A 24,971-nucleotide genomic window follows, 5' to 3' on the forward strand; every position below is an offset into this window, starting at 1 on the left:
GGCAACCCACTCCAGTATTCTTGCCTGGAAAACCCCATGCAGAGAGGAGTCTGTAGGGCTACAGTCCATGGGGTCACAAAGAGTCAGACAGGACTGACTAAGCTACCACCACCACTTCTTCCTTGTGCCCTGCTCACACCAGGCAGCCCACAAATATTGGTTGGAATCATGAATGGAATATATGAATAAGATAGGTTTCTGAAAAGCCATGCATTTTTCTGGAAAGTGCAGTCTTTCCATGAAGGCTTCACCTTAGTGGTGTTTCATTAGCGCTGCCCACACCGGACCTGAGGCGTCCTGCACTCACTCCACAGGGACACGGAGTCTAATTAATTGGTTCACAGACGCAGAAGTTTTTACCACCCTTCTGTTTTCATTTGTCTGACCCTCAACCATTGTTTAGGGGGCCAGGCCAGCATCCTTTGACTACTATCATTGACCTCTGACCTTTCAATTGTTTTCAGTGGTTCTCTGGGAACAACAGGGAGGCTGGGGAGGGGAGAAGGAAGTTCAAGTGTCTACTAAGCATCAGTAGAAGAGATTCTCTTTTGATGAGAATCCAACAGAAAGCCTTGAAATAGACAGCAACAGAGTACAGGGAGAGAGGGTGAGAACCAGATATAGAATCTTTTTTTTTTTCTATGTTAAATACTGGTGACCCTGAGGGTGGAGATAGCCAAGATGCATCAGCGCAGACAAGCTCAGTAGAACCCAGGAAAAACATCCTCCACGCAAGGTAATCATGTATCAGTTCTCATTAACTGGGCTGAAGCCAGAGCCTCCCTTTCCCGTTCCTCATCTTGATCACAGAAGGCAGGTAGGATGTTACGGTAGATGAGAGCACAGGCTCCGAGCATCACCCACTAGAGTTCACACCAGCCCCATCAACAAATAGCAGCATGATCTTGGGCGAAACTCCCATGTGCGTGGTCGGGCTGAGTTCACAGAACCTGCCTCATGAGGTTGTTGAAGATTCAATGAGGTAGTAGTATAACATGTTTAGAAAGACCCTGGGACATAGCAAATCTCGGTAAATCTGAATTGTTAGTCTTTTATTTTCCAAAACTTTGTCCTTCCATGTTCCTTTATTTATTATTTTGGCTGTGCTAGGTCTTCGTTGCTGCCCGGGCTTTCTCTAGTTGCAGCAAGCGAGGAATACTTTACAGTTGGGCTGGTTTATCACGTCGCAGAGCATGGGCTCTAGGGTGTGCAGGCTCAGTGGCTGAAGCACGAGGGCTTAGTTGCCCCACAGTATGTGGGATTTTCCCAGTCCAGGGATCAGACCTACGTGCCCTTCATCGGCTGGCAGATTCTTAACCACTGGACTACCAAGAAAGTCCTATTTGAGTGGTAGATTGTTACAAAAACCTGAAGACACGATGAAATAAATGTCTCTGGGGAATAAAAAGGAAACAGGGACCCTTAGCGAAAGAGAAATACATTTAATGGGAAAGATACACAGATGCCCTTTTGAAGGCTGAAATCACTTTGATATTCAGGAACATTAAAATGTGCTGTATATATAGCCCACAAGGCTCCTCCGTCTATGAAATTCTCCAGGCAAGAATACTGGAGTGGGTTGTCATTTCCTTCTCCAGGGGATCTTCCCAACCTAGGGATTGAACTTAGGTCTTCTGCATTAGAGGCGGATTCTTAGCACTGAGCCACCAGGGAAGCCCATAACTTCTCATCAAAAGCTTTATACAGCAACTGTAAGAGCATAACTTACCTAAGCATTAGCTGTACATTTATCAGTTGACTTTCTTGGTATATGTTTTGAATTCTTGTTGTGAACGAAACTAATGTCAAAGGAAACTGACTTGTCAGTTTTTGCCTGTTTTATGAGAATCAGACAAAATCTAAGAACTGGGGGTTGGTGGTGGGCGGTGGGGGTCAGCTTCCTAGTAAAACAAAGAAAGTCATTATGTTCTCTGTATCCAGTGCCTCCACTGTGTCAAAAAGATACAGAAAGCCTTGGTTTCCAGAAAAGGAGCTGAGAATAAAACGAACCCAGATTCATAGAGAACATCCCCAGTTTTCCAATCAGTCTTGTTTTGTGTGCTGCCACTAAAGTTGTCAGCTTTTTTCTTTGTTTCCTTTTTATCACCTTCAAGGATTTGGGAAGAATAAAGTTTCATCCATTCCCAGCTAGTTCAAATGGTAAAGAATCTGCCTGCAATGCAGGAGACCTGGGTTTGATCCCTGGGTCAGGAAGATCCCCTGGAGAAAGGCATGGCAACCCACTCCAGTATTCTTGCCTGGAAAATCCCATGGACAGAGGAGCCTGGCGGGCTACAGTCCATGGGGTGGCAAAGAGTCGGACACGACTATGACTAACACACACGCACAAAATGAATTGCCCTATCTTTCCCACGGTAGATTATTTCTGGAAGAAACGTATGTCATTTGTTGGTTCACTCAATAAATATTAAGGCTCCCCCTCCACCTAGCATGCCAGGCACTGTGGTCATGGATGTAAATGCAGACATGGCCCCTGCTCCTCCGGAGCTCACAGGCTGCGGAGGAGAAACTTGTCCAGAAGTAAGCGCAGTGCAGAGTTACACGAGCAGAGCCTGGTGTTCAGAGGAGGCCCTGGGGGGTGGTGCTGTCCATGGGGAGGGGAGGCTGAGTCGGCCCATGGTTGGGAGGGTTAGGAAAGCTTCGGGGAGAGGCAGCTGAGGACTCCTTTTCAGATACACTTTCCAAATGGACTTCCTCTTTCACATTCTGTAGGACTCAGTGGTGGGGGTGGGGGGGGTGTCTCTGGAATCTTTGCACTCCTTGCAAAGGTCTCCTGGAAGCATAGTGGGAATATTTTTAGAGTCTCAAAATTAGCTGACATTGGAACTGCCCCGGTAGTCCAGTGGCTACGACTCCCTACTTCTAACGCAGGGGGTCTAGATTCAATCCTTGATCTGGGAGCTAGATCCCATGAGCTGCAACTAAGAGTTTGCATGCCCCAACTAAAGAGCCCACAGGGCCCAACAAAGATCAAATATCCTGAGTGCCGCAACTAAGACCCAGCACAGCCAAATAAATTAATTAATTAAATATATTTTTTTTAATTAGCTATCATCAGTGTTTCTCAGGAAGAGATATCTGACAGAGAGATCAACCCAGCCTACATTTCCTTACTCAGTCGCTGTCTGTTTAAAGCCTACTGTGAGCCCCGAGGCTAGTCCTCCTGACTGCCTTTGCAGAGCTTCCCTAGTTCAACCCAGAATCCATTCCTTTTTTTTTTCCCCAATAATTTTGTTTATTTATTTATTTATGTTTGGCTGTGCTGGGTCTTCATTGCTGTGAGGGCTTTTCTCTAGTTGCAGCAAGTGGGGGCTACTCATCGTGGTGGCTTCTCTTGTTTCTTGTTGCAGAGCACGTGGGCTCAGTAGTTTCGGCTCCTTGACTCTTAGAGCACAAGCTCAGGAGTTGTGGTATACAGGTTTAGTTGCTCCATGGCATGTGTGACCTTCCCAGACCAGGGACTGAACCCATGTCTTCTACATCGGCAGGTGGATTCTTCACCACTGAGCCACCATGGAGGCCCAGAAGTCATTCTTATCAAGGACAGCAATCCTTATATCTTGAAGTCCTTTGGGCACCTCATGTTTCAAGAGCTTCTTTTTTTTTTTTTGTAAACGCTCACAGCACCTTATCAGGGGACCTCTTCAAAGATTCCCTGCATAGTTTCAGTGTTGTTTTCCTTCCAGACATCTCTTCCTGAAGATGGTATCTACCCGAGTGGCTTTTATGGTGATAAAAGGTCATGACTGACAGATGAGTATCTTCTCTGTAGTAATATCTTAGGACTTAGTACAAAGAAGAATGCAAAAGGAACCAGAGTCTGGGTGGAAGGGGAGTAAGCAGATGGACTGAGTTAAAGTCCCAGGAGAGGAGCAAGCTACAAATCTCAGGCTTCCAGGGTCTCAGGAGCAAGGAGCCAGTGCAGAGGGCAGGAACATGCTTTCAGACCCCATCACTGCCCCATCTTCTTCATATGAATACCAGGTCCTAAAGACAGAACCCTCCTCTGACTTCTAGAAGTGTTCGTTCTCTGGTCTACCTTCCCCAGATTTAGAGATAAACAGGAAAGCTGAGCACTGAAGAATTGATGCTTTTGAACGGTGGAGTTGGAGATGACTTTTGAGAGTCCCTTGGACTGCAAGGAGATCCAACCAGTCCATCCTAAAGATCAGTTCTGACTGTTCATTGGAAGGACTGATGGTGAAGCTGAAACTCCAATACTTTGGCCACCTGATGTGAAGAACTGACTCACTGGAAAAGATCCTGATGCTGAGAAAGATTGAAGGCGGGAGAAGGAGATGACTGAAGATGAGATGGTTGGATGGCATCACCAACTCAATGGACATGAGTCTGGGTAAACTCCAGGAGTTGGTGATGGACAGGGAGGCCTGGCGTGCTGCAGTCCATGGGGTTGCAGAGTCAGACATGACTGAGCAACTGAACTGAACTGAACTGAACTGATGGTTTTCCCAGTAGTCATGTATGAATGTGAGTATTGGACCATGAGGAATGCTGAGCACCGAAGAACTGATGCTTCTCAACTTTGGTGCTGGAGAAGACTCTTGAGAGTCCCCTGGACTGCAAGGAGATCAAACCAGTCAATCCTAAAAGAAATCAACAGCGAGTATTCATTGGAAGGACTGAAACTGAAGCTGAAGCTCCAATACTTTTGTCACCTGATGCAAAGAGCTGACTCATTGGAGAAGACCTAGATTCTGGGAAAGATTGAAGGTGGGAGGAGAAGGGGGCAACAGAAGATGAGATGGTTGGATTCATCACTGACTCAATGGACATGAGTTTGAGCAAACTCCAGGAGATGGTGAAGGACAGAGAAGCCTGGCATGTAACAGTCCTTGGGGTCGCAAAGAGTCGGACGTGACTTACCAAACAAACAACAACAGATGTCTCTGGTTCCCAGGCACACAGACTCTGGGACACACACTGGCACTCAGGAGGTTTACTGGGAAGGCTCTCAGGTTCAATGATGGGCGAGGAGTGAAGGTTGCACACTCAGGCAGAGGGAGGAGCTGAGCTATGAGGGGGTCGTGAGAAAGGCCTCACTCCCCCAGAGGGAGCTCTGGAGCTGGGATAACCCCTCAGAGTGTCCAGAATTGAGGTAAGGGGGCCATACCCCAGCACTGACCAATCAAGGGATGTGGCCTATCCCTGGAGGAAGGAGGTAATCTTGAACAAGGAGGGCAATTCCTGGTAGGGACTCAACTCAAGAGTTGAGTCCACCTGCTCCAAGCAGCACCCTCAGAACCCACTACTGAGTGATGTGATTACATTAAAAGTGACTAATCATTACCCCTACTTCTCATTTTGTGTCTCCACTGGGTGATAAACACATTATGGGAAAGTCTTGCCCTTCCAGCTCTAAGCATCCCTTGTTCACCACTCCATGGTTCCTGAGGGCGTGCCCAGACAGGATTACCAGGTGGCTCTGCCATAACCGAACTCAGTCCTTCATGCTACAGGGACACCAGCCATGGAAAACTTGCCTGCAGAAGACTGTCATCCTAACTCAGGATCCCTCGTCTTCTGATCAGGAAACCAAGAGTCAAGAACGCCTCTCAGAAGCTCAACCTGCTGCTGACCCAAAAACGTTAGTACACACAGTGGGTTCCAGAGCATGGCCCTGGGTCAGCCTCAGCATCACCTGGGAACTTGATAGACATGCAAATTCTCACAGCGCAGACTTCTGAATCCGAAAATCCACGGGTGGGGCCAGCTACAAGTTTTCTAACATGCCCTCCTGTGACTCAGGCCCACTCTTTGGGAGCTTGGCTTTAGTGATGCAGCCTCCAAGGGCCACACCTGGTCAGGAAAGGCAAGTGCAAGCATGGAAGGGCAGAGTATCAAGGGCAACGTGTCCATCCAAGGACTCACCCTGGCCTGGGAAACAAGGGAAGGAGCCAGGCAGGCCTGATGCCACCTGAGATGAGGTGCGACAAAGGTGGATGAGCATCTGTGAGGGGTCCTCCCTCCTGCTGTGTTCTAAGGGTCCCTGGGCTGGGCTGTTTCCTTGCTGCAGTGGAAGGGAGGTGCCCTGGGTGCCACTTCCTTGGTGGAGAAAAAAACACACTTCTGCCCAAGCCACTCCCCTCTGTGGGAAGGAGAAGTGAAACGGGGCTGCAGAGCAGAGGGAGGGGGACTGACTGGGGTCCTCCAGAGACACAGAAACTTTCTGGTTTAGTCTGCCTGCCGTTCTAGGAAAACAGAAGTGGCTCCCTGAGGAAGCTGCTTCCATTTCTGTAACTGCTCATGAAGCAAGAATTTACTGAAACCTGTACGTGTGCTGAACACGAAAGACAGAGCTTTGTGTGACAGGCTTGTGGAGCCCAGTTAAGAGAGACAGGAGTCACGCACCTGAATGAGCAGCTGATGGACTGGCTTGTATCAGCGAGAAGAAGATACAGGAAGATGGAGGAAGACGTCCCAGAAGAGGCTGAAGGAAGGAAAGGCCCTGAGGCCAGGAGGACAGGCGGAGAGAGAGTTGGAGGCATGAAAATGAAGGACCAGAAACCAGGAAGCTGGGAGGCCAGGGAGGACCCAGCTCCACTAAAGTCAAGAATCCCGAGCTGGGCAAGGGGTCAAGCCTGCCTGGGAGCCCCCTTCCATAGGGTGGCTAGATAAAACACAGGATGTTCAGTTCCATTAGAATTTCAGACAAAGCAAAGAGTAATTTTTAGTATAAGTGTGTCCCAAATATTGCAAAACTTTTTGTTCTAAAATATTATCCATTGTGTATATTTTCTAGTTTGTCACTTGCTCTTCAGTAGCACCTTATGAAGTGGTTCTAGTATCACCATCATTCCCATTTACAGATGAGCAAACTGAGTCAGGGAGTTGCCCATGGCCACACAACTAGCAAGTCTGTTTCCACAGTCTGTGCTCCCTGCTTCTGAGCTACCTTACAGAGTTTGGAGTCCATCAGACCTTGATGCAAAGTCTGGCTCTGCCACCCACCAAGTAAGGACCTAGTAACAGTCACCTCTGGCAGGTCATTGAACCTCTCTGAGCCTCAGTTTCCTCAAGGAGTTCCCGCCTCAGCACTTTTGTGAAAATTAAGTGAGGTAACTGAACAAAAAGGAAGTTCTTAATAAATGGTACTTTGATGATGAAAGGGAGGAAGAGGAAGATGATGGCAGTGATACCAAGCCTTGAAAGGCATTAAGAGGGTCACTTATGTTACAGAGAATGGGCTACCCATTCCAGAGCTGGACTGGAACAGATCCTGCCATTTCTTCTGCCTTCTCATGCAGCCTTCTCCCTAGACCTGGCTTTAGTCTGCTCAGTTCTCTAACTTGTCTCCCTGTCCCGACCTGAGCTGCCCCATCCCCTATATGTCAGAGGCTTCTTTTCCAGAGCTCCCAGGAGCCTGTGAGTCCAGAGTCCCTCCTTACTGGCAGCAGGTAGCTGCTGCTAGCTCATGTTGTCGCCTGTAAGGAATACAGGCCTTTCCTCTTGTCTGTCAGCCCCTTGGTTCTCTGTGCAGATGTGCCTACCTCCCAGTTCTTGCTGCCATTGGGGAAAAAAATCCAACAGATGGAGTATTTTGCGCCCATCGCCAACCACATACGACAAACGGTTTCCCCTCTCTGTTACGCAACTCAGTCTGCTTCAGACTGCCAGTGCGCATGCTCGGAACTCCTTTAATCTACATATGCACTGAGTAAGATCCAGATAGAAACTATCTGGTGATTGGGTTCAGTTTTAGTCATTTCCTGCCTTCTCAGGACAAGTCAGGTCTAGAGTTTCGCTCCTGGCCCACCAGCTTCCCACTGAAGCAGCCTCCCTCCTCCAAGGTCACCTTAGCAATGGGGTATTCCTGACAAAACCACCTCACCCTCCAATACCTGGGCTCGGTGTCTGAGGTGCTGGGGTCCTAAGTCGCTTCAGTCATGTCTGACCCTTTGCGACCCTATAGACTGTAGCCCGCCAGTCTCCTCTGTCCATGGGATACTCCAGACAAGAGTACTGGGGTAGGCTGTCATGCCCTCCTCCAGGGGAATCTTCCCAGCCCAGGGATTGAACCCACATCTCTTATGTCTCCTGCATCGGCCAGGGTTCTTTACCACTAGCGCCACCTAGGAAGCAGGACCATGACTGTTTACAAGTTTAGTCCTCATGAATTTTTACCATCAGTGCTTCATGTAGGTATTAAGCCTAGTAAATAAACTTTTAAAAAAAGTGTCTGGTCAGTTCTCTCATTAGACTGCTCTGTCTCCTGGGACTGAAAGGGCCACCATCAGCCCTGACCTTCAAGAGCCATAACTGGCTCTCAATGAGATAGTGTGACTTTCATTCCTGGCTATGTTCTAAGCAGTGCAGATTACAGCAGAGAAAGAGACACAAGTTCCTTCTTTCATGGGGCAAATAATATTTTAGACCCAGATACAAACCATGTGGTCACTCCCAAGTCTCTAAGTCACTTTCTTACCTTGACTTCAGGACATGGGGCCTCGCCTCCCTACCAGGCTCTGGCTCTGCACATTCCTAACTGCCAACTGTGATGGACATCTCCAGATCTTACCTGTTCCCATGCCCCTCACCTGTGTGGTCCCTGTGAGTTTCTAGCCTTTCTCAGACCCTCCCAGCCCTAGTACTGAGTCCTAACCTGAAGACCCTCAGCCACCCACGCTATGACACTGACCACACCCAGAGTCTGGCCATATGGCCCTCAAAAACTGTCCACAGTTCCATGCCAAGCTGTCCTACAGATTGGCCTCAGTTCCCTAGGAAACCACAGGCTGAACTGGCTGCCAAGTCCATGGAGGGATTTGGCCATGTGGTTGGCCACCTGGGCAGAAGGCTTGCTCATTGCTTTCTTACCTGGCACTTTCCCTTGCTGAACTCTAGAGCCCAACCCTATCTGAGTCACCCGGGCCTTGGAAACCTGTTGCTTTGAAGTCACGTACAACTTGGAAACCCAGTCCTGCTGGATCACAGGCACTGTGCATATCCGATGAGTGTTCTGCCTTAATTAAATCTTTAGGTCTCTGAAATATCTCTTCCTGTTTCTGGTGTTCCCCCTGGATGCCCTAAACCTGTGAGAGCTGGACCCCAAGAACTGGCCCCCCTGTCCCTAGAAACTAAGTCACCAGAGACTTGGTTACATTCCTAGATCAACAACATCCTCCAGCCATGTCAGAGTCATGCCTTCACTCGCCCCCTGTTCATTCATCTATTCATCCAGGCAACAAATGTTTACAGAGCATGTGCTTTGGAGCCAGATAATGCCCAAGTTGCCCAACAAGCAATGGTGAGACATGCTTCCTGGACCAAGGGAGCTCCCAGCCCATTGGAAGGTATCCAAGCAGATGTAATCCATTTCAATGATGTGATCAGTGTCACAGTGGGATGGAGCAAGTTCAAGGTACTAGGGGAACACTAGAAAGGCATCTAATTCATGTCCAGGGGTGCAGGGACTGTCTTCTTCAGCCAGTGATATGGAGTCTAAGGTGCATCCTGAATGGCAATAAGAGCTGGTGAATGGGTTCAAGTGGGAATGGCAGATCTCACGTGAGAAAAGCCTCAGGGAAACTGAAAAGGTCAAAGTGACTGGGGCAGTTTGGAGGAAGAGGCAGGGCCCAACCACAGAGGAGCTGGTTGGCATCCTGAGGGCGATGGGGAGCCATCGGGGGGTCTGAGTGGTACCCACTGCACCTGCTCTGCTCTTCATGATCAAGGGCTATACTCTGGGAAGCTTGCTCAGCCACCTGATGGAGATTGAGTGAGAGGGACGGCAGGTCCTGGGCAGGAAGGGGTGACTGTGGCAGGATTCCAAGCATGTGATGATAACAGCTTGCACCAAGGGAGCAGTAAAAGGACTGGGAATGTAAGATCAGTGGGACTTAGTGGTTGACTGGGCGTGAAGTGTGAGGGGAAGGGGAGGGGTCTGGAGGCCAGGATGATGGACGATGGGAGCGTGGTGATGCCATAAGCTGTCATCAAGGGACAGAGGAGGAATAAGAGACAAGGCCCTGGACAGGAAGAGCAGTGCTGACTCTAAGGTGGCCATGGGTGAGGGAGTTGCACCTGCAGGAGCCATCTCGGCCAAAGACAGAGGTCTGAGAGAGGTGCACCCAGAGTAGCTGAAGCCACGCACACTGCTGAGTGAGAAGAGCCGAAGGCTGACGAGGCAGCATGAAGACATAGGAATTTTTATAATCTTGGCGCTTCCCTGGAGGTCCAATGGTTAAGACTCCAGGCTTCCACTGCAAGGAACATGGGTTCAATCCTTGGTTGGGGAACCTTATAAGATCCAACATGCTGTATGGCCAAAAGTAAGTAAAATAAAATAAAATGATGAAGAAAAATACTATTGAAAAAGAAACATACATAGTATGAAAGTGTCTTCCATACAGGACACTTATATATCATCAAAATGTAACTTTACAATGTAAAAACATTGAAGTTATGAACAAAAGCAGCTTTACAATGGAGACACCTGGCAGATACCACCGTCACCCAACGATCAAAATGAACATGGCCACTAACAGGACAGATAGACATCACGGGCCTCCTGATACGAATCACTGGGAAGGAAACAACATCACTCCTGTGACATTCCTGCCCCAAATTCATAATCTGAGCCTAATCATGAGGGAACATAGGACAAATCCATATCGAAGGACATTCTACAGCATTCTTATTTAGCTAGGAAAGTAATCAAGACTCTGGTGACTCACAGAAATGGTTCCTAGGGGCAGGGTGGCCAGTTCTTGGCGTACAGCTCTCACTGGTCTAGGACATCCAGAAGGAACTCCAGAAACAAGATGAGATATTTCAAAGACCTAAAGATTTAACTAAGACAGGGCAAAATAACTGGCCTCTGCTCTTCAAAAATTTCAAGATTATGAAAGACGCAGAGAGGCTAAGGAACTGTTATGGATTAAAGGGGACTAAGTCACAAACATAATAACTAAAGAATTCAATGTATGATCCTAGATTAGATCCTGTAGCAGGAAATACAAGATACAATTTATACAATTGCTCTGTGATAATCAGCAAAATTTGAGATAAGGTTTACAGTCAATATAGACATTAGGACTAAATCAGGGGTTTTATAATTTTGATCTGACTTTTGTCACTGTACTGTGTAAGAGAAAGCCCTTTTTAGGAAATACCAATAGAAGTATTTAGAACTAAAGGAGAATTATGTCTATAGCATACTCTCTATAGTTCAGGAAAAAAGTAACATAGATAGATAGATGATAGGTAGATAGATAGGTAAACAGATAAGGATAAAGCAAATGTGATAAAATGTTAGCTGTTAACATTTGGGGAACCTGGTACAGGTATTCTGAATTCTTTGTGGCATTGTTTTCAACTTTTCTGTAAATCCCAAATTATTTTCAGGTGTATATTAAAGGCTAGACCTTTTCTAAGTAGTTTTGAAACTGACTTGTGAGTTGTTCCTCCAAAAATTTCAACTCTCATTTCTCCCCCTTCCTTTCCTTTGCAATGTAACTAAGACTTCAAATGTTAGTCACTTAGTTGTGTCCAACTGTTTTTCGACCCCATGGACTGTAGCCTGCCAGGCTCCTCTGTCCATGGGATTTCCAACGCAAGAATACTGAAGTGAGTTGCTATTTCCTTCTCCAGGGGATCTTCTCAATCCAGGGATCAAACTCGTGTCTCCTGCATTGCCAGGCAGATTCTTTGCCACTGAGTGAGCTGGGAAGCCCAAGACTTCAAACAGCATTCTTTTTTATTTTTTTAAATTGTGATAAAGAAATATATAATACTAAACTTACCATCTTAACCACTTTTAAAATGCACAGTTCAGAGTGTCAAGTATAATTACCTTGTTATGCAACAGCTTTTGGTAAGTCTGAAAAGCATTTTTTTTTAACTTTAAGAAGCTTTATTTTATATTGGAGTATAACTGATTAACAATGTTGTGACAGTTTGGGGTGGAAAGCATGAAAGTATTTTCAAATAAAAGTTTTTAGGGGCTTCTATGGTGGTCCAGTGGTTAACAATCTGAGATTCCACTGCAGGGGGCACAGGTTCACTCACTGGTCAAGGAACTAAAGTCCTACATATTGTGCAGCGGCCAAAAAAATTAATAAAAATTTTAAAAAGAAAAGAAAAAAGCAAAGGAAGAGGTGCCCTGGGAGGAGTCAAGAAAGAATAGGCACAGAGGAAGCAAGAAAATATGAGATAGTAAGGTGATGACAGCCCAGGGAGGAGAGTGTCAGGATGTTGAGCAGGAACTTGTGGTCTGAGGGGTCAGCGCTGCAGACATGTCACAGAAATGTAAGGGAGAGACAAATAAGACAAACAAGCCACAACCGCAAGAGTTTGCTCCAGAAAACATCATACTCCTTCCACAGGTGCTAATGCTGGGGAGGGAAGCCTAGAATATTCTTCAAAATCACTGACTCCGTGAAAGAAGAGTTGGTCTCAGAGCATCTGCCAGTGTTTCATGTGGCTAACAATGGAGCCCCGGGGATGGAATGGTGAATCAGGGCCTGCTGGGTAAGTCCAGGGGGGCTCACCCCCAGGCACCCACCCTCACCCTCGCCAAAAGAGAACATTGAGTCAACACGGAACTGAAATTGCCCAGCGTAAAGAGTAAGAGTTATTTTCATGGGCCTTTGGTGACCCCAGAGACAGAACATTGGGGTGGGCCTTTCGACGAAAAGAAGCTAAAATATGGGAGGAGATTCCAGGTAGGATGCAAGGAGGCTGTAGCCACAAAGCAAGAGAGAGTGGTCAAGAAGAGAGGTGCTGGGAAGAGATTCCAAAGGGCCAGTGGCCGGCAGGTCACAGGTCCCTGGGAAGGGTGCTCCATGCTCTCTGCTTTCTCACCTGTGCAGTAATTCCCTGGAAGCATCTATAAACTTGAATAAATGTCTCTTTATCCGGTTGCACTGAGTGAGTGGTGTGTCCTTGGTATAAAGACAGAGGGGATGTGTTCTTATCTGGGGGATCACGTAAATCAGAGAGAACTGGGGCAGCCCTCAGGAGCAGGACTGAGACAGCCACGGGAAGGGGGACGGGAATGGTAGAGAGAAAAATTGCAAGAGTTTAAAAACATACAACAAAGGTCTGTCTAGTTAAGGCTCTGGTTTTCCCAGTATCATGTATGGATGTGAGAGTTGGACTATAAAGAAAGTTGAGCACTGAAAAATTGATGCTTTCTAACTGTGGTGTTGGAGAAGACTCGTGAGAATCCCTTGGACTGCAAGGAGATCCAACCAGTCCATCCTAAAGGAAATCAGGCCTAAGTGTTCATTGGAAGGACTGATGTTGAAGCTGAAACTCCAATACTCTGGCCACCTGATGTGAAGAAATGACTCATTTGAAAAGATCCTGATGCTGGGAAAGATTGAAGGCAAGACGAGAAGGGGACGACAGAGGATGAGATGGTTGGATGGCATCACCGACACAATGGACATGAGTTTGGGTAGACTCCTGGAGTTGGTGATGGACAGGGAGGCGTGGTGTGCTACAGCCCATGGGGTTGCAAAGAGTCGGACACGACTGAGCGACTGAACCGAAAAACATACAGGAACCACATCCCCTCTGAGGTGGGACAATCCTCAGAAACAGTGGGGGGTCACATTGTACTTATGCCTGTTCAGTCAGTCAGTTCAGTTCAGTCACTCAGTCGTGTCCAACTCTTTGTGACCCCATGAATCGCAGCACGCCAGGCCTCCCTGTCCATCACCAACTCCTGGAGTTGACTCAGACTCACGTCTCCTACGCATAGGAACTTGGAATGTTAGGTCCATGTATCAAGGCAAACTGCAAGTTGTCAAACAGGAGATGGTAAGAGTGAACATCAACATTTTAGCAATCAGCGAATTAGAATTGACTGGAATGGGTGAATTTAACTCAGATAACAATTATATCTACTACTGTGGGCAAGAATCCCTTAGAAGAAATGGAGTAGCCATCTTCATAAACAAAAAAATCTGAAATGCAGTATCTGGATGCAATCTCAAACATGACAGAATGATCACTGTTCATTTCCAAGGCAAAATATTCAATATCACAGTAATCCAAGTCCATGCCCCAACCAGTAATGCTGAAGAATCTGAAGTTGAACAGTTCTATGAAGACCTACGAGACCTTCTAGAACTAATACCCAAAAAAGATGTCCTTTTCATTATAGGGGACAGGAATGCAAAAGTAGGAAGTCAAGAGACACCTGGAGTAACAGGCAAATTTGGCCTTGGAGTACGGAATGAAGCAGAAAGAAGGCTAATAGAGTTTTGCCAAGAGAACGCACTGGTCATAGCAAACACCCTCTTCCAACAACACAAGAGAAGACTCTACACATGGACATCACCAGATGGTCAATACTGAAATCAGGTTGATTATTTTCTTCACAGCCAAAGATGGAGAAACTCTATAAAGTCAGCAAAAACAAGACTGGGAGCTGATTGTGGCTCAGATCATGAACTCCTTATTGCTAAGTTCAGACGTAAATTGAAGAAAGTGGAGAAAATCACTATACTATTCAGGTATGACCTAAATAAAATCCCTTACGATTATACAGTGGAAGTAACAAATAGATTCAAGGGATTAGATCTGATAGAGTACCTGAAGAACTATGGACAGAGGTTCATGACATTGTACAAGAGGCAATGATCAAGACCATCCTCAAGAAAAAGAAATGCAAAAAGGCAAAATGTTTGTCTGAAGAGGCCTTAAAAATAGCTATGAAAAGAAGAGAAGTGAAAGGCAAAGGAGAAAAGGAACCCATCTAAATGCAGAGTTCCAATGAATAGCAAGGAGAGATAAAAAAGCCTTCCTCAGTGATCAATGCAAAGAAATAGAGGAAAACAATAGAACAGGAAAGACTAGAGATCTCTTCAAGAAAATTAGAGATACCAAAAGAACTTTTCATGCAAAGATAAGCACAATAAAGAACAGAAATGGTATGGCCCTAACAGAAGCAGAAGATATTAAGAAGAGGTGGCAAGAATACACAGAAGAAATGTACAAAAAAGATCTTCATGACTCAGACAATCACAATGGTGTGATCACTCCCCAGAGCCAGACATCCTGGAATGTGAAGTCAAGCGAGCCTTAGGAAGGATCACGACAAACAAAGCTGTGGAGGTGATGGAATTCCAGTTGAGCTATTTCAAATTCTAAAAGATGATGCTGTGAAAGTGCTGCACTCAATATGCCAGCAAATTTGGAAAACTCAGCAGTGGCCACAGGACTGGAAAAGGTCAGTTTTCATTCCAATCCCAATGAAAGACAATGCCAAAGAATGCTCAAACTACTGCACAATTGCAATTATCTCACACTCTAGCAAAATAATGCTCAAAATTCTCCAAGCCAAGCTTCAACAATATGTGAAGCGTGAACTTCCAGAAAATCCAGTGTTCAAACTGGATTTAGAAAAGACAGAGGAATCAGAGATCAAATTGCCAACATCTGTTAGATCATCAAAAAAGCAAGAGAGTTCCAGAAAAACATCGACTTTGCTTTATTGACTATGCCAAAGCCTTTGACTGTGTAGGCCACAACAAACTGTGGAAAATTCTGAAAGAGATGGGAATACCAGACCACCTGACCTGCCTCCTGAAAAATCTGTATGCAGGTCAATAAGCAAGTGTTAAAACTAGATATGAAACAACAGACTGGTTCCAAATCAGGAAAGGAGTCCGTCAAGGCTGTATATTGTCACCCTGCTCATTTAACTTATATGCAGAGTACATCATGAGAAATGCTGGACTGGAGGAAGCACAAGCTGGAATCAAGATTGCCAGGAGAAATATCAATAACCTCAGATATGCAGATGACACCACCCTTATGGCAGAAAGAGAAGAAGCACTAAAGAGCGTGTTGATGAAAGTGAAAGAGGAGAGTGAAAAAGTTGGCTTAAAGCTCAACATTCAGAAAACTAAGATCATGGCATCCAGTCCCATCTCTTCATGGCAAATAGCTGGGGAAACAGTGGGAACAGTGAGAGACTTTATTTTGGAGGGCTCCAAAATCACTGCAGATGGTGACTGAAGCCATGAAATTAAAAGACACTTGCTCCTTGGAAGAAAAGTTATGACTAACCTAGACAGCATATTAAAAAGGAGAGACATGACTTTGACAACAAAGGTCTATCTAGTGAAAGCTATGGTTTTTCCAGTGGTCATGTATGGATGTGAGAGTTGGACCATAAAGAAAGCTGAGTGCCGAAGAATTGATGCTTTGAACTATGGTGTTGGAGAAGACTCTTGAGAATCCCTTGGACTGCAAGGAGATCCAACCAGTCCATCCTAAAGGAAATCAGTCCTGAATATTCATTGGAAGGACTGATGTTGAAGCTGAAACTCCAATACTTTGGCCACCTGATGTGAAGAACTGACTCATTGGAAAAGACCTTGATGCTGGGAAAGATTGAAGGCAAGAGGAGAAGGGGACGACAGAGGATGAGATGGTTGGATGGCATCACCAACTCAATGGACATGAGTTTGAGTAAACTCTGGGAATCGGTGATGATCAGGGAGGCCTGATGTGCTGCGGTCCATGAGTTGCAAAGAGTCAGACACGACTGAGCGACTGAACTGGCCAACTGGCCTGGGCTTCTGTAATGGCTCAGGCAGTAAAGAATCTGCCTGCAATGCAGAGACCCGGGTTCGATCCGTGGGTTGGGAAGATCCCCTGAAGGAGGAAATGGCTACCCACTCCAGTATTCTTGCCTGGAGAATTCCAGGGACAGAGGAGCCTTGTGGGCTACAGTCCATGGGGTTGCAAAGAGTCAGACGTGACTGAGTGACTTTCACTTTCACTTTCATTTTGTTTGGTTCTAGGGCACTACACTAACCCCATGGGATAGGGGCTCTGCCCAGACGGGGCTCAAAGCGATGTTTCAAAGCCCCAGTGTCATCATTTTTATCTCGAGCTAACTGGAACTCATTGGCAGAATCCATAAGATGAGGCCTTTCTACTCTACCATAGCCCCCTAAGTGGCGGGGACCCTCTTATGAAGGGGTAACACTAAAGTAAACTAACTGAATATGCTGGGGTTGAAAAGAGTCGGACAAAACTGAGTGACTAACACTTTTCCTTTCTTTTTCAACTGAATGTTCACAGCCTACTAATCATTACATACTTGATTACATTTAATTCTCACAGCAGGCATTATTAACCCCATTTTATAGATGAGCAAACTGAGACTCAGAGAGATTGAGGATAAGCAGCAAATGTCAGAGGAAGAAAACAAGCCTGGATCTTATTCTGAAGACCATTTTCTCTTCACTCTAGCTCTTAGGAAATACACCCTAAGTCCCTGAGTCAAGAAAATTATGTCTGATTACCTACAGATTCATAAAAGTATAACCAAGCTTTTTTTCTGAAGCCTCCCTGGATTTTCAGAATTACAGAAATGCCTCTCTCTGTATCCTGAACCAAAGAAATTTGAGCCTACATAAGCTGTCCAGTTTGTTCCTCTTGAAACCCATAAACTCTGGACTATTGCTCCTAAGTGTCTCCCCCCAGGCTATGGAGACTTAGAGCTGCTGAGCTCCATGGTAACGTAACAAATCCGATAAGAGAGACGTTCATGGGCTCCTCTCCTGCCTCAGCTGGTACCTCCTGTTCACCTCTGAGGCAATTCCAAGAAACCCCAGGACTTCATGGAACCATTTAACAACCTCAACTATTGATTATAAAGTCTCACTTTTTTAATGAAAATACTAAAGCTCGAAGAAGTAAAGTGATCTGCCTACGGTCACACAAAGAAGTGAATTATAAATCGGAATAAGCTGTTAATTTTACAGCTTCTAAATCCAGCTTTCTCTGATACAGGCTTCTAGCTGCCTGCCCAACCCAACAGCAATGTTCCTTCTCCCCCTTGGGATAAAAGAGCTCCAAATTGATTCTGAGTAGCACCATACCCTGCTAAAGGATTAATTTTCCCAGTCTTCCTTCAACTTCATCTGGCCATTAAGTTCTAGCCAATGAGTTGTAAGCAAAAGCATAATATGGTTCTTCCAGAAAGTCTCTTTGTCCTGCTGCTTGGAAGTTAGATGTGATGGCTAGAGCTCCAGCAGTCAATTTGGACCATGAGGATGGATCACACTATCTAGGGAGCACTTGGGTCCTGGAAAGAGCTTGGGTCCCTTAAGATGGGGAAGCTGACGTAAAAGTGGACTAGACTTTTCATGTACTAGACTATGTACATGAAAAGCTATTTAGTATATCTTGGTTAAGTTGCTGTTGTTGCAGCTTAATCTGAAATAATTGATACAAATCAGAAGCAAGTTCAACAGTTTCCTCTAGGCCCTAAGGATAATTCCCAACTCTATGGCCTGGGAACTATGACTAGCAACCTTCCATTCATTCTCAAACCCCTGTGTGCTGTGTTTCCTGAGGCAGAAGGGCAGCCTAGCAGCATTACTCAGTCTTTGGAGTACCAGGTCATCTAAGTCACCAATATAGGCTCATCAAGGATGTATAGTCTACAACTAGGCTCTATTTCCAGAACTCCCAAAGCCCAACCACTTCCTGAGCCTTCAAGCTGCTGTATTCCCTTAACCTCAGAAAACCCCTGAGGTTGTGTGATTAAGAAACTCAAACAGGGGTCAGTGAAAATTGCAAGAAGTCATGAAAAGAGACTACTTAACCTTGTCCACAAGGACTTCCCTGGTGGCTCAGATGATAAAGCGTCTGTCTACAATGCGGGAGACCCGGGTTCCATCCCTGGGTCAGGAAGATCCTCTGGAGAAGGAAATGGCAATCCACTCCAGTACTATTGCCTGGAAAATCCCATGGACAGAGGAGCCTGGTAGGCTACAGTCCATGGTGTTGCAAAGAGTTGGACACGACTGAGCGACTTCACTTACTTACTTAACCTTGTCCACAGAAACTCAGTAAAAATATTAATACACTTAGTAGCTATGAGTAAGGCAAAAAGAATAAATATAAGGAGATTAGAATCCAACAGTGATAGAAATAACTAGAATGGGATCCTGAAAACTTCAGCAAAGTTTTCCATTCAAGCAACAAATTCAGTCTGGCCGGAAGCGACCAGAATGTAGGAAATTTCCACCTACTTCCCGCAGATGAGACACAACTTAGGAAACACAGCTCTGTCTGAACTTAGCAGTTCCACCATCATGCAAGCACTACAACATCTCTGGAGCTCCGACCCCAGTCCTAGGAGTGAAGTGGGGAGATGGTAAACACCTGTCAGTGTGAAGACACACGGGCACTGGTTAGTGCCTTAGCCAAGTTGTTGGGGCAGCTAACAGGGATGGAAAGCACTGTATTGGTTCCCATACTTACAAAATGAGGCAAAAGGAAGATTATCTTTTGATCAAGGTAAATCCTGACATTTGCAATCATCTCGATTATAAAAACTGCAAGAGAAGGGTGAAAGTGAAAGTCGCTCAGTCGTGTCCAACTCTTTGCAACCCCATGGACGTCCATGGAATTCTCTAGACCAGAATACTGGAGTGGGTAGCCTTTCCCTTCTCCAGGGGATCTTCCCAACCCCGGAATCGAACCCAGGTCTCCTGCATTGCAGGTGGATTCTTTACCAGCTGAGCCACAAGGGAGGCCCAAGAATGCTGAAGTGGATAGCCTATCCCTTTTCCAGGGGATCTTCCCGACCCAGGAATTGAACTGGGGTCTCCTGCATTGCAGGCGGATTCTTTACCAACTGAGCTACCAGGGAAGTCAAGAGAAGGGCAGTACCTGCCCATAGAAGAGATTAGCCACACTGGAAATGGTCAAGGAGCAGGTGAGAGATGACCTCACCCGTGATGCTGAGCACTATGGTGGGAACCACAGGTGGAGAACCTAGGAGAACTCTTCCTCCTGGTGCTGTTAGCGCTGATGAGGGAAGTGCCCCTAGCGATGCTGAACACCTGCATGGATGGGACATTGTGCCTCACACCCTCTTTCTGCTCCAGCTCTTGCTTTGGCAACCAGCTGCACGGGAGGGTCATCTACAATGCCTTGTCTCGGCTATGCCCCAAATCTCTTGCTTTCTGGCCCAGGGTCTCTCTGCTATTGTCCGTCATTGGTAGCCTGCAGGAACCCCCTCACCATGGGACAATAGCTGACTCTCAGGAAGCAAGAACCAGTGAACATCCTCCTCCCCTCCCCTTGAGTGAATGCTTAGGTGTGGGCTATGCAGCCCCCAGGGAGATTAAGCTCCAATTTGTTGTTGCTTGGTCACTCAGTCATGTCTGACTCTTTGTGACCCCATGGACTGCAGCACGCCAGGCTCCTCTGTCCATGGATTTTTCCAGGCAAGAATACTGAGTGGGTTGCCATTTCCTTCTCCAGGAATCTTCCCAACCCAGGGATTGAACCCCTGTCTCCTGTGTCTCCTGTATTAGTAGGTAGATTCTTTACCACTGAGCCGCCAAAGTCCAGTTACCCAAAGCCAATAGAATGGGCCTTTCCCCTTCCTGTTTCACTTCCCCAGTCCTCTCTCTTGTTCCTCGGAATCTCTTTGCAAAATAAATGAGAGGCACGTCTTGTTTTATTGTGCTTCCCAGAGATTGTATTTAAAAAAAAAAAATTGAAGGCTTGTGGCAACACTGCATGGAGCCGGTCTACTGGTACCATTTATTTCAACAGCATTTGCTAGTCTGTATCTCAGTGCCACATTTTGGTAATTTGCACAATATTTCAAATGTTTTCATTATTATTCTCTTTTTCATGGTGCTCTGTCCTCTTTGATGTTACTATTGCAAAAACATTACGACTCACTGAAGGCTCAGGTGATTGTTGGTATCTTTTTAGCAACAAAATATTTTAAATTAAGGGATGTGTATCTTGCTATTGCACACTTAACCAACTACAAGATAGTGTAAGCAAAACTTTTATATGCCCTGGGAAGCCAAAACATTCATGTGAGTCGCCTTACTGTGAAATTCATTTTTTTCGCAGAGGTCTGGAACAGAACCTCTAGCATCTCTGAGGTCTGCCTGTAACCTGCAAGCCAGGCCGCCTCTCAGGCTCTAAATTCCAAGGAGAATCAGGCCAGGAGAATGTGGAATAATAGCACAGGTACACCACCTCTGGGAATGACCAGCCTTGTGAGGTCAGAATGGAATAGCTCTCATGTATAAGAAAATATCAAAGGGAAAACTATTATAGTAATTGAGAATATACCCAAAAGCCAGGGACCCTGAATTCTGGGACAATGTGGCTCTTGTGCACCCTCTTTGAGTTTCATTCCCTTTCTTCAACTCTTCCCCTTGGAACAGTTCTGTCCATAAGACCTCACCTTCTCAATTTCTACTGAGTTTCTGATATCGCATTGGGTTCACAGCTCCACCATCTCACCCAGGCTTCTAGGCTCATCTTAAAGCATCTCACCCTCAGCATTTCACTGACAGCCTACCTGGATCAGAAACGGTCTCTCCTTCCCAATTTCTTCCCTGAGTGAACAACCACTAGTCTTGAGTTTCACATTCAGAATTATTTTCAGCCTCCCATCCTTTCCCACCATGTTCAGTCAGGCAACAAGTCCCATGTTTCCTTTAGAGATGTGCTTAATATCTTCACTTCTCCTTCCATACCTGGCCCCAACCTGAGCTGGGACACCTTCCCCTGAAATTCCCCACATGGCAGGTCGGCCAGTTGGTGATCTTCAGTGCTTTCTTCCTCTTATCTGCCCTGTGAGCTGTGCTCAAGTATCACTGACATGGCTGAGGTTTCATCTCTGCGCCTCTGCAGTAAGACAGGCTCACGGGGCTCAAAGGTCCTCTGTTCCACCTTGGGGTGCACAGAAGGGCCCCAGAAGTTCATAGGTCTCCTGGGAGTGAGTGGGGAGATGGGCCTGGTTTCTCTGGCACCTGCTAGCTGAGTTGCTTTCTCAGGAGACTCAGCCTAAGTACTGTGGCTCCCAATCTTTCCTACAGCATAGCCTTTGCTTTTACAAAATGCCAGAGCTGACAGTCATTCCAAAGCCTTCCATTTTTGTTTTTGACAGTTTTCACTGTTGCAAAGTTTTTTTGTTGGGCCAAGATTGCTCTCACTCTAATTTTGCCCGCGGGCTCTTGTCCTGCCCCTGGGCTGTCTCTGCCTTGCTCTGGACTTACATGAATCAGCATGATCCCTCTCTCACGTGGGGGCTTTTCAGACCTGAAGACATTTCTCCTGCCTACATGCTTCCAGCTCTTTCAGCTACTTCCTAAATGACTTGGCTTCCAGGTCTTTCATCATTTCCCCAATTCATTCATTTATCCAATAAATGGACATGAGTTGGAGCAAACTCTGGGAGATGGTGAAGGACAGGGAAGCCTGACGTGTTGCAGTTCGTGGGGCCACGAAGAGTCGGACGTGACTCAGCAGCTGAACGACAACGACATCCAGTGAATAAATGATGGTGCGCCCACTTAGTGTCAGATCTTGTTAGGCACTGGGATACAGTGTTGAAAAGGAGTGACCTGATCTGTTTTCATGAAGCTTATTTCAATCTAGGAAATGCTTGAGTTTATCCTTGTCCCCCTAAAAATGTGATTTGTCATTGTTGTTGTTCAGTCACTAAATCAGGTCTGATTTCTTTTCGACCCCATGGACTGCAGCGTGCCAGGCTTCCCTATCCTTCACTTGTCTCCCAGAGTTTGCTCAGATTCATGTAATACCTTTGTCCCTCGGACCTGTTACATGTGCAGTGGGGCTGTTATGTCCCCTGTAATCTTCCTGTGACTTGAATTTTATATTCAATGGAAGTAGAAAAGCACTCGACTTGGGGTCCAGTTCCCTCTCTGTCACTGAAGGATATAAGCCTCTTCAAAACTTTGATTTTCCATCCATAAAATAGGGGTAAAAAATACCCCGCCGATTCAGCATCATTCCTGGTGGCTCAGCTGGTAAAAGAATCCGCCTGCAATGCGGGAGACCTGGGTTCAGTCCCTGGGTGGGGAAGATCCCCTGGAGAAGGGAAAGGCTGCCCACTCCAGTATTCTGGCCTGGAGAATTCCATGGACTGTATAGTCCATGGGGTCGCAAGGAGTCAGACACGACTGAGCCACTTTCACTTTCAAACCCAGTTTTCAGCAGCCTGGAGTAGAAATCAGGTAGTTTTTAGATTGGGACTCCAAGTCATGATGATTCCGAGGCCCCAGATGAATCTGAATGCAGGCCCACTGCCCCACCCCTGCAAAGTCTCCCCTGGGTCTTTCAGGGAGCCCTGAAAAGGGTCCCCCAATTAGTCCCTGTCATTAACATGCCCCTCCTCTGCCCTGGCTTCTCTGGCTGAGGTCCACAGCCCCCAAACCACCAGTAGGAGCCTTGGGGCCATGAGGGCTAACGCTGGAGAGCCTATTTGGCTCCAGGCTTTTGTGTGTGTGTTGGGGGGGTGCTGCCACACCCCAGAGCTTCACACCCTGATGACCCAGCAATGCTGACTCTATTTACAGGTGGAAAAAATGTACCTTCCATTCATCCACTCCTACAAGCAACTTTCAGCAAATACATACCCCTTCCCCTTCAAAACAAACCAATTAAAAAAAACACCAGTGAGTTCAGAAATCTCAATCATTTGCACCCCCCAGATTCAGACCTGGCTCAGCTTGATGAATGATGAACAAGCTCAAACTGGACCTGTGAACCTCTGCACTTGGGTGACATAAACGGCATCTTGCCAGCTTCCCCTAGGACAACAAGGCCCAGCTGCCCATCAGGTGGCCTTCAGGAAATGGAAACTCTGCCCCAGAGCTGAACTGAAACATCCGCTTCAAAAAGCCAGAAAACTGCCAACTGCTTTTAAAAGGCAGCGCCTCCTCCCTCCCAGCACTTGGGCTGCCCTGAGGCCCAAGCCACCTGATCATATCGAAGTAGGAGGCCAGAGACCATCACCTGGGGAAAAAGTGAAGGACTAGGCGGGAGGCGGGGTGGGCGGTGGGGGTGGTACCTGGAGAGAAACGGTGACTGGTGTGGCGAGATGGGAAAGCAGGTGGGGAAGGAGGAGTTTCAGAGAAAATCAGGTGAATGAAAACACAAAGCAGCTACCATTCCAGGGCAAGACAAGGGTTGCAGGTGAAGTGGGGACGGCCTACAGCACTGCCTGGCTCAGAGGCCCATAGCACTTATCCGGTCCTAATACCATGAAAATTAATCATTTCATCAAATGTTGTGATGCAGGGGCAGGTGACTCCTTGGCTACCACAGTTAACCAGGTAGTGTCCAAAACTGAAAAATCAAGCAATAGTAACAGAAGCATATTATTTAGAACAAGAGAGTTAAACACCAGGATAAAGGCTATCGGGACTGGCTGTCTCTGGAGAGAGCCGGGGGGCAGTGGATGAGGGTGATGGCTGTTTTTCATCACAATTTTAATATATGTATTCCATTTCACTTTTTTTTTTTTTTTACTGCACTGCGCAGCATTCAGGATCTTAGTTCCCTAACTAGAGATCAAACCCATGCCCCCTGCACTGGGAATGTGGAGTCTTTAACCGCTGGACCACCAAGGAAGTCCTTCATTTCATTTTTTAAACTATGTCCATGCATGATTCTGTTAGAGAAAGAAAGAGGGGAGATAATTTTGTATAAAACAGATCCTCTTGGCTTCTATTAACACAAAGCAGGATTTCAAAAACCTCAGGGCTCTGCTATACCCGTGAAGTCATCAGATACGTGGCCATGTGTGTTACTTACCAGGCTGCAGCAACCGAGTGCTACAGACTGAGCAGCTTAACCAACAGACATTTAATGTCTCACTCTGCTGGAGGCAGAGGCTGAGATCAAGGTGTTGGCAGGGGTAATGCCTTCTGAGGCTGTGAGTGAGAATCTCCTCTGGGCCTCTCTCGTAGTTCACATGATTTGCTGGTGATCCTTTGCCTTCCTTGACTTGTAGACACATCACCCCCATCTCTGCCTTCACATTCACAAGGCATGTGTTCACAAGGCATGTGTTCACATGTTCACTCCCTGTGTGCATGTGTGTGTGTGTGTGTGAATCGCTCAGTTGTGTCTCTGCAATCCCATGGCCATGGAAGTCCATGGGATTTTTC

General features: G+C 46.4%; 1 long non-coding RNA gene across 1 annotated transcript; it reads right to left on the reverse strand.

Annotated features, from left to right (window-relative positions):
• Positions 1 to 603: 603 nt before the first annotated feature.
• On the reverse strand, positions 604 to 23,757 carry LOC129658667 (uncharacterized). The gene is made up of 3 exons (XR_008717498.1): positions 23,519 to 23,757; positions 19,279 to 19,352; positions 604 to 1,394 (listed from the first exon to the last, which is right to left on the reverse strand). It is a non-coding gene; the product is annotated as an uncharacterized LOC129658667 (long non-coding RNA).
• Between the last annotated feature and the right edge of the window lie 1,214 nt (positions 23,758 to 24,971).

Source organism: Bubalus kerabau, chromosome 8, assembly GCF_029407905.1.
Source record: "Bubalus kerabau isolate K-KA32 ecotype Philippines breed swamp buffalo chromosome 8, PCC_UOA_SB_1v2, whole genome shotgun sequence".
Classification (NCBI taxonomy): domain Eukaryota; kingdom Metazoa; phylum Chordata; class Mammalia; order Artiodactyla; family Bovidae; genus Bubalus; species Bubalus kerabau.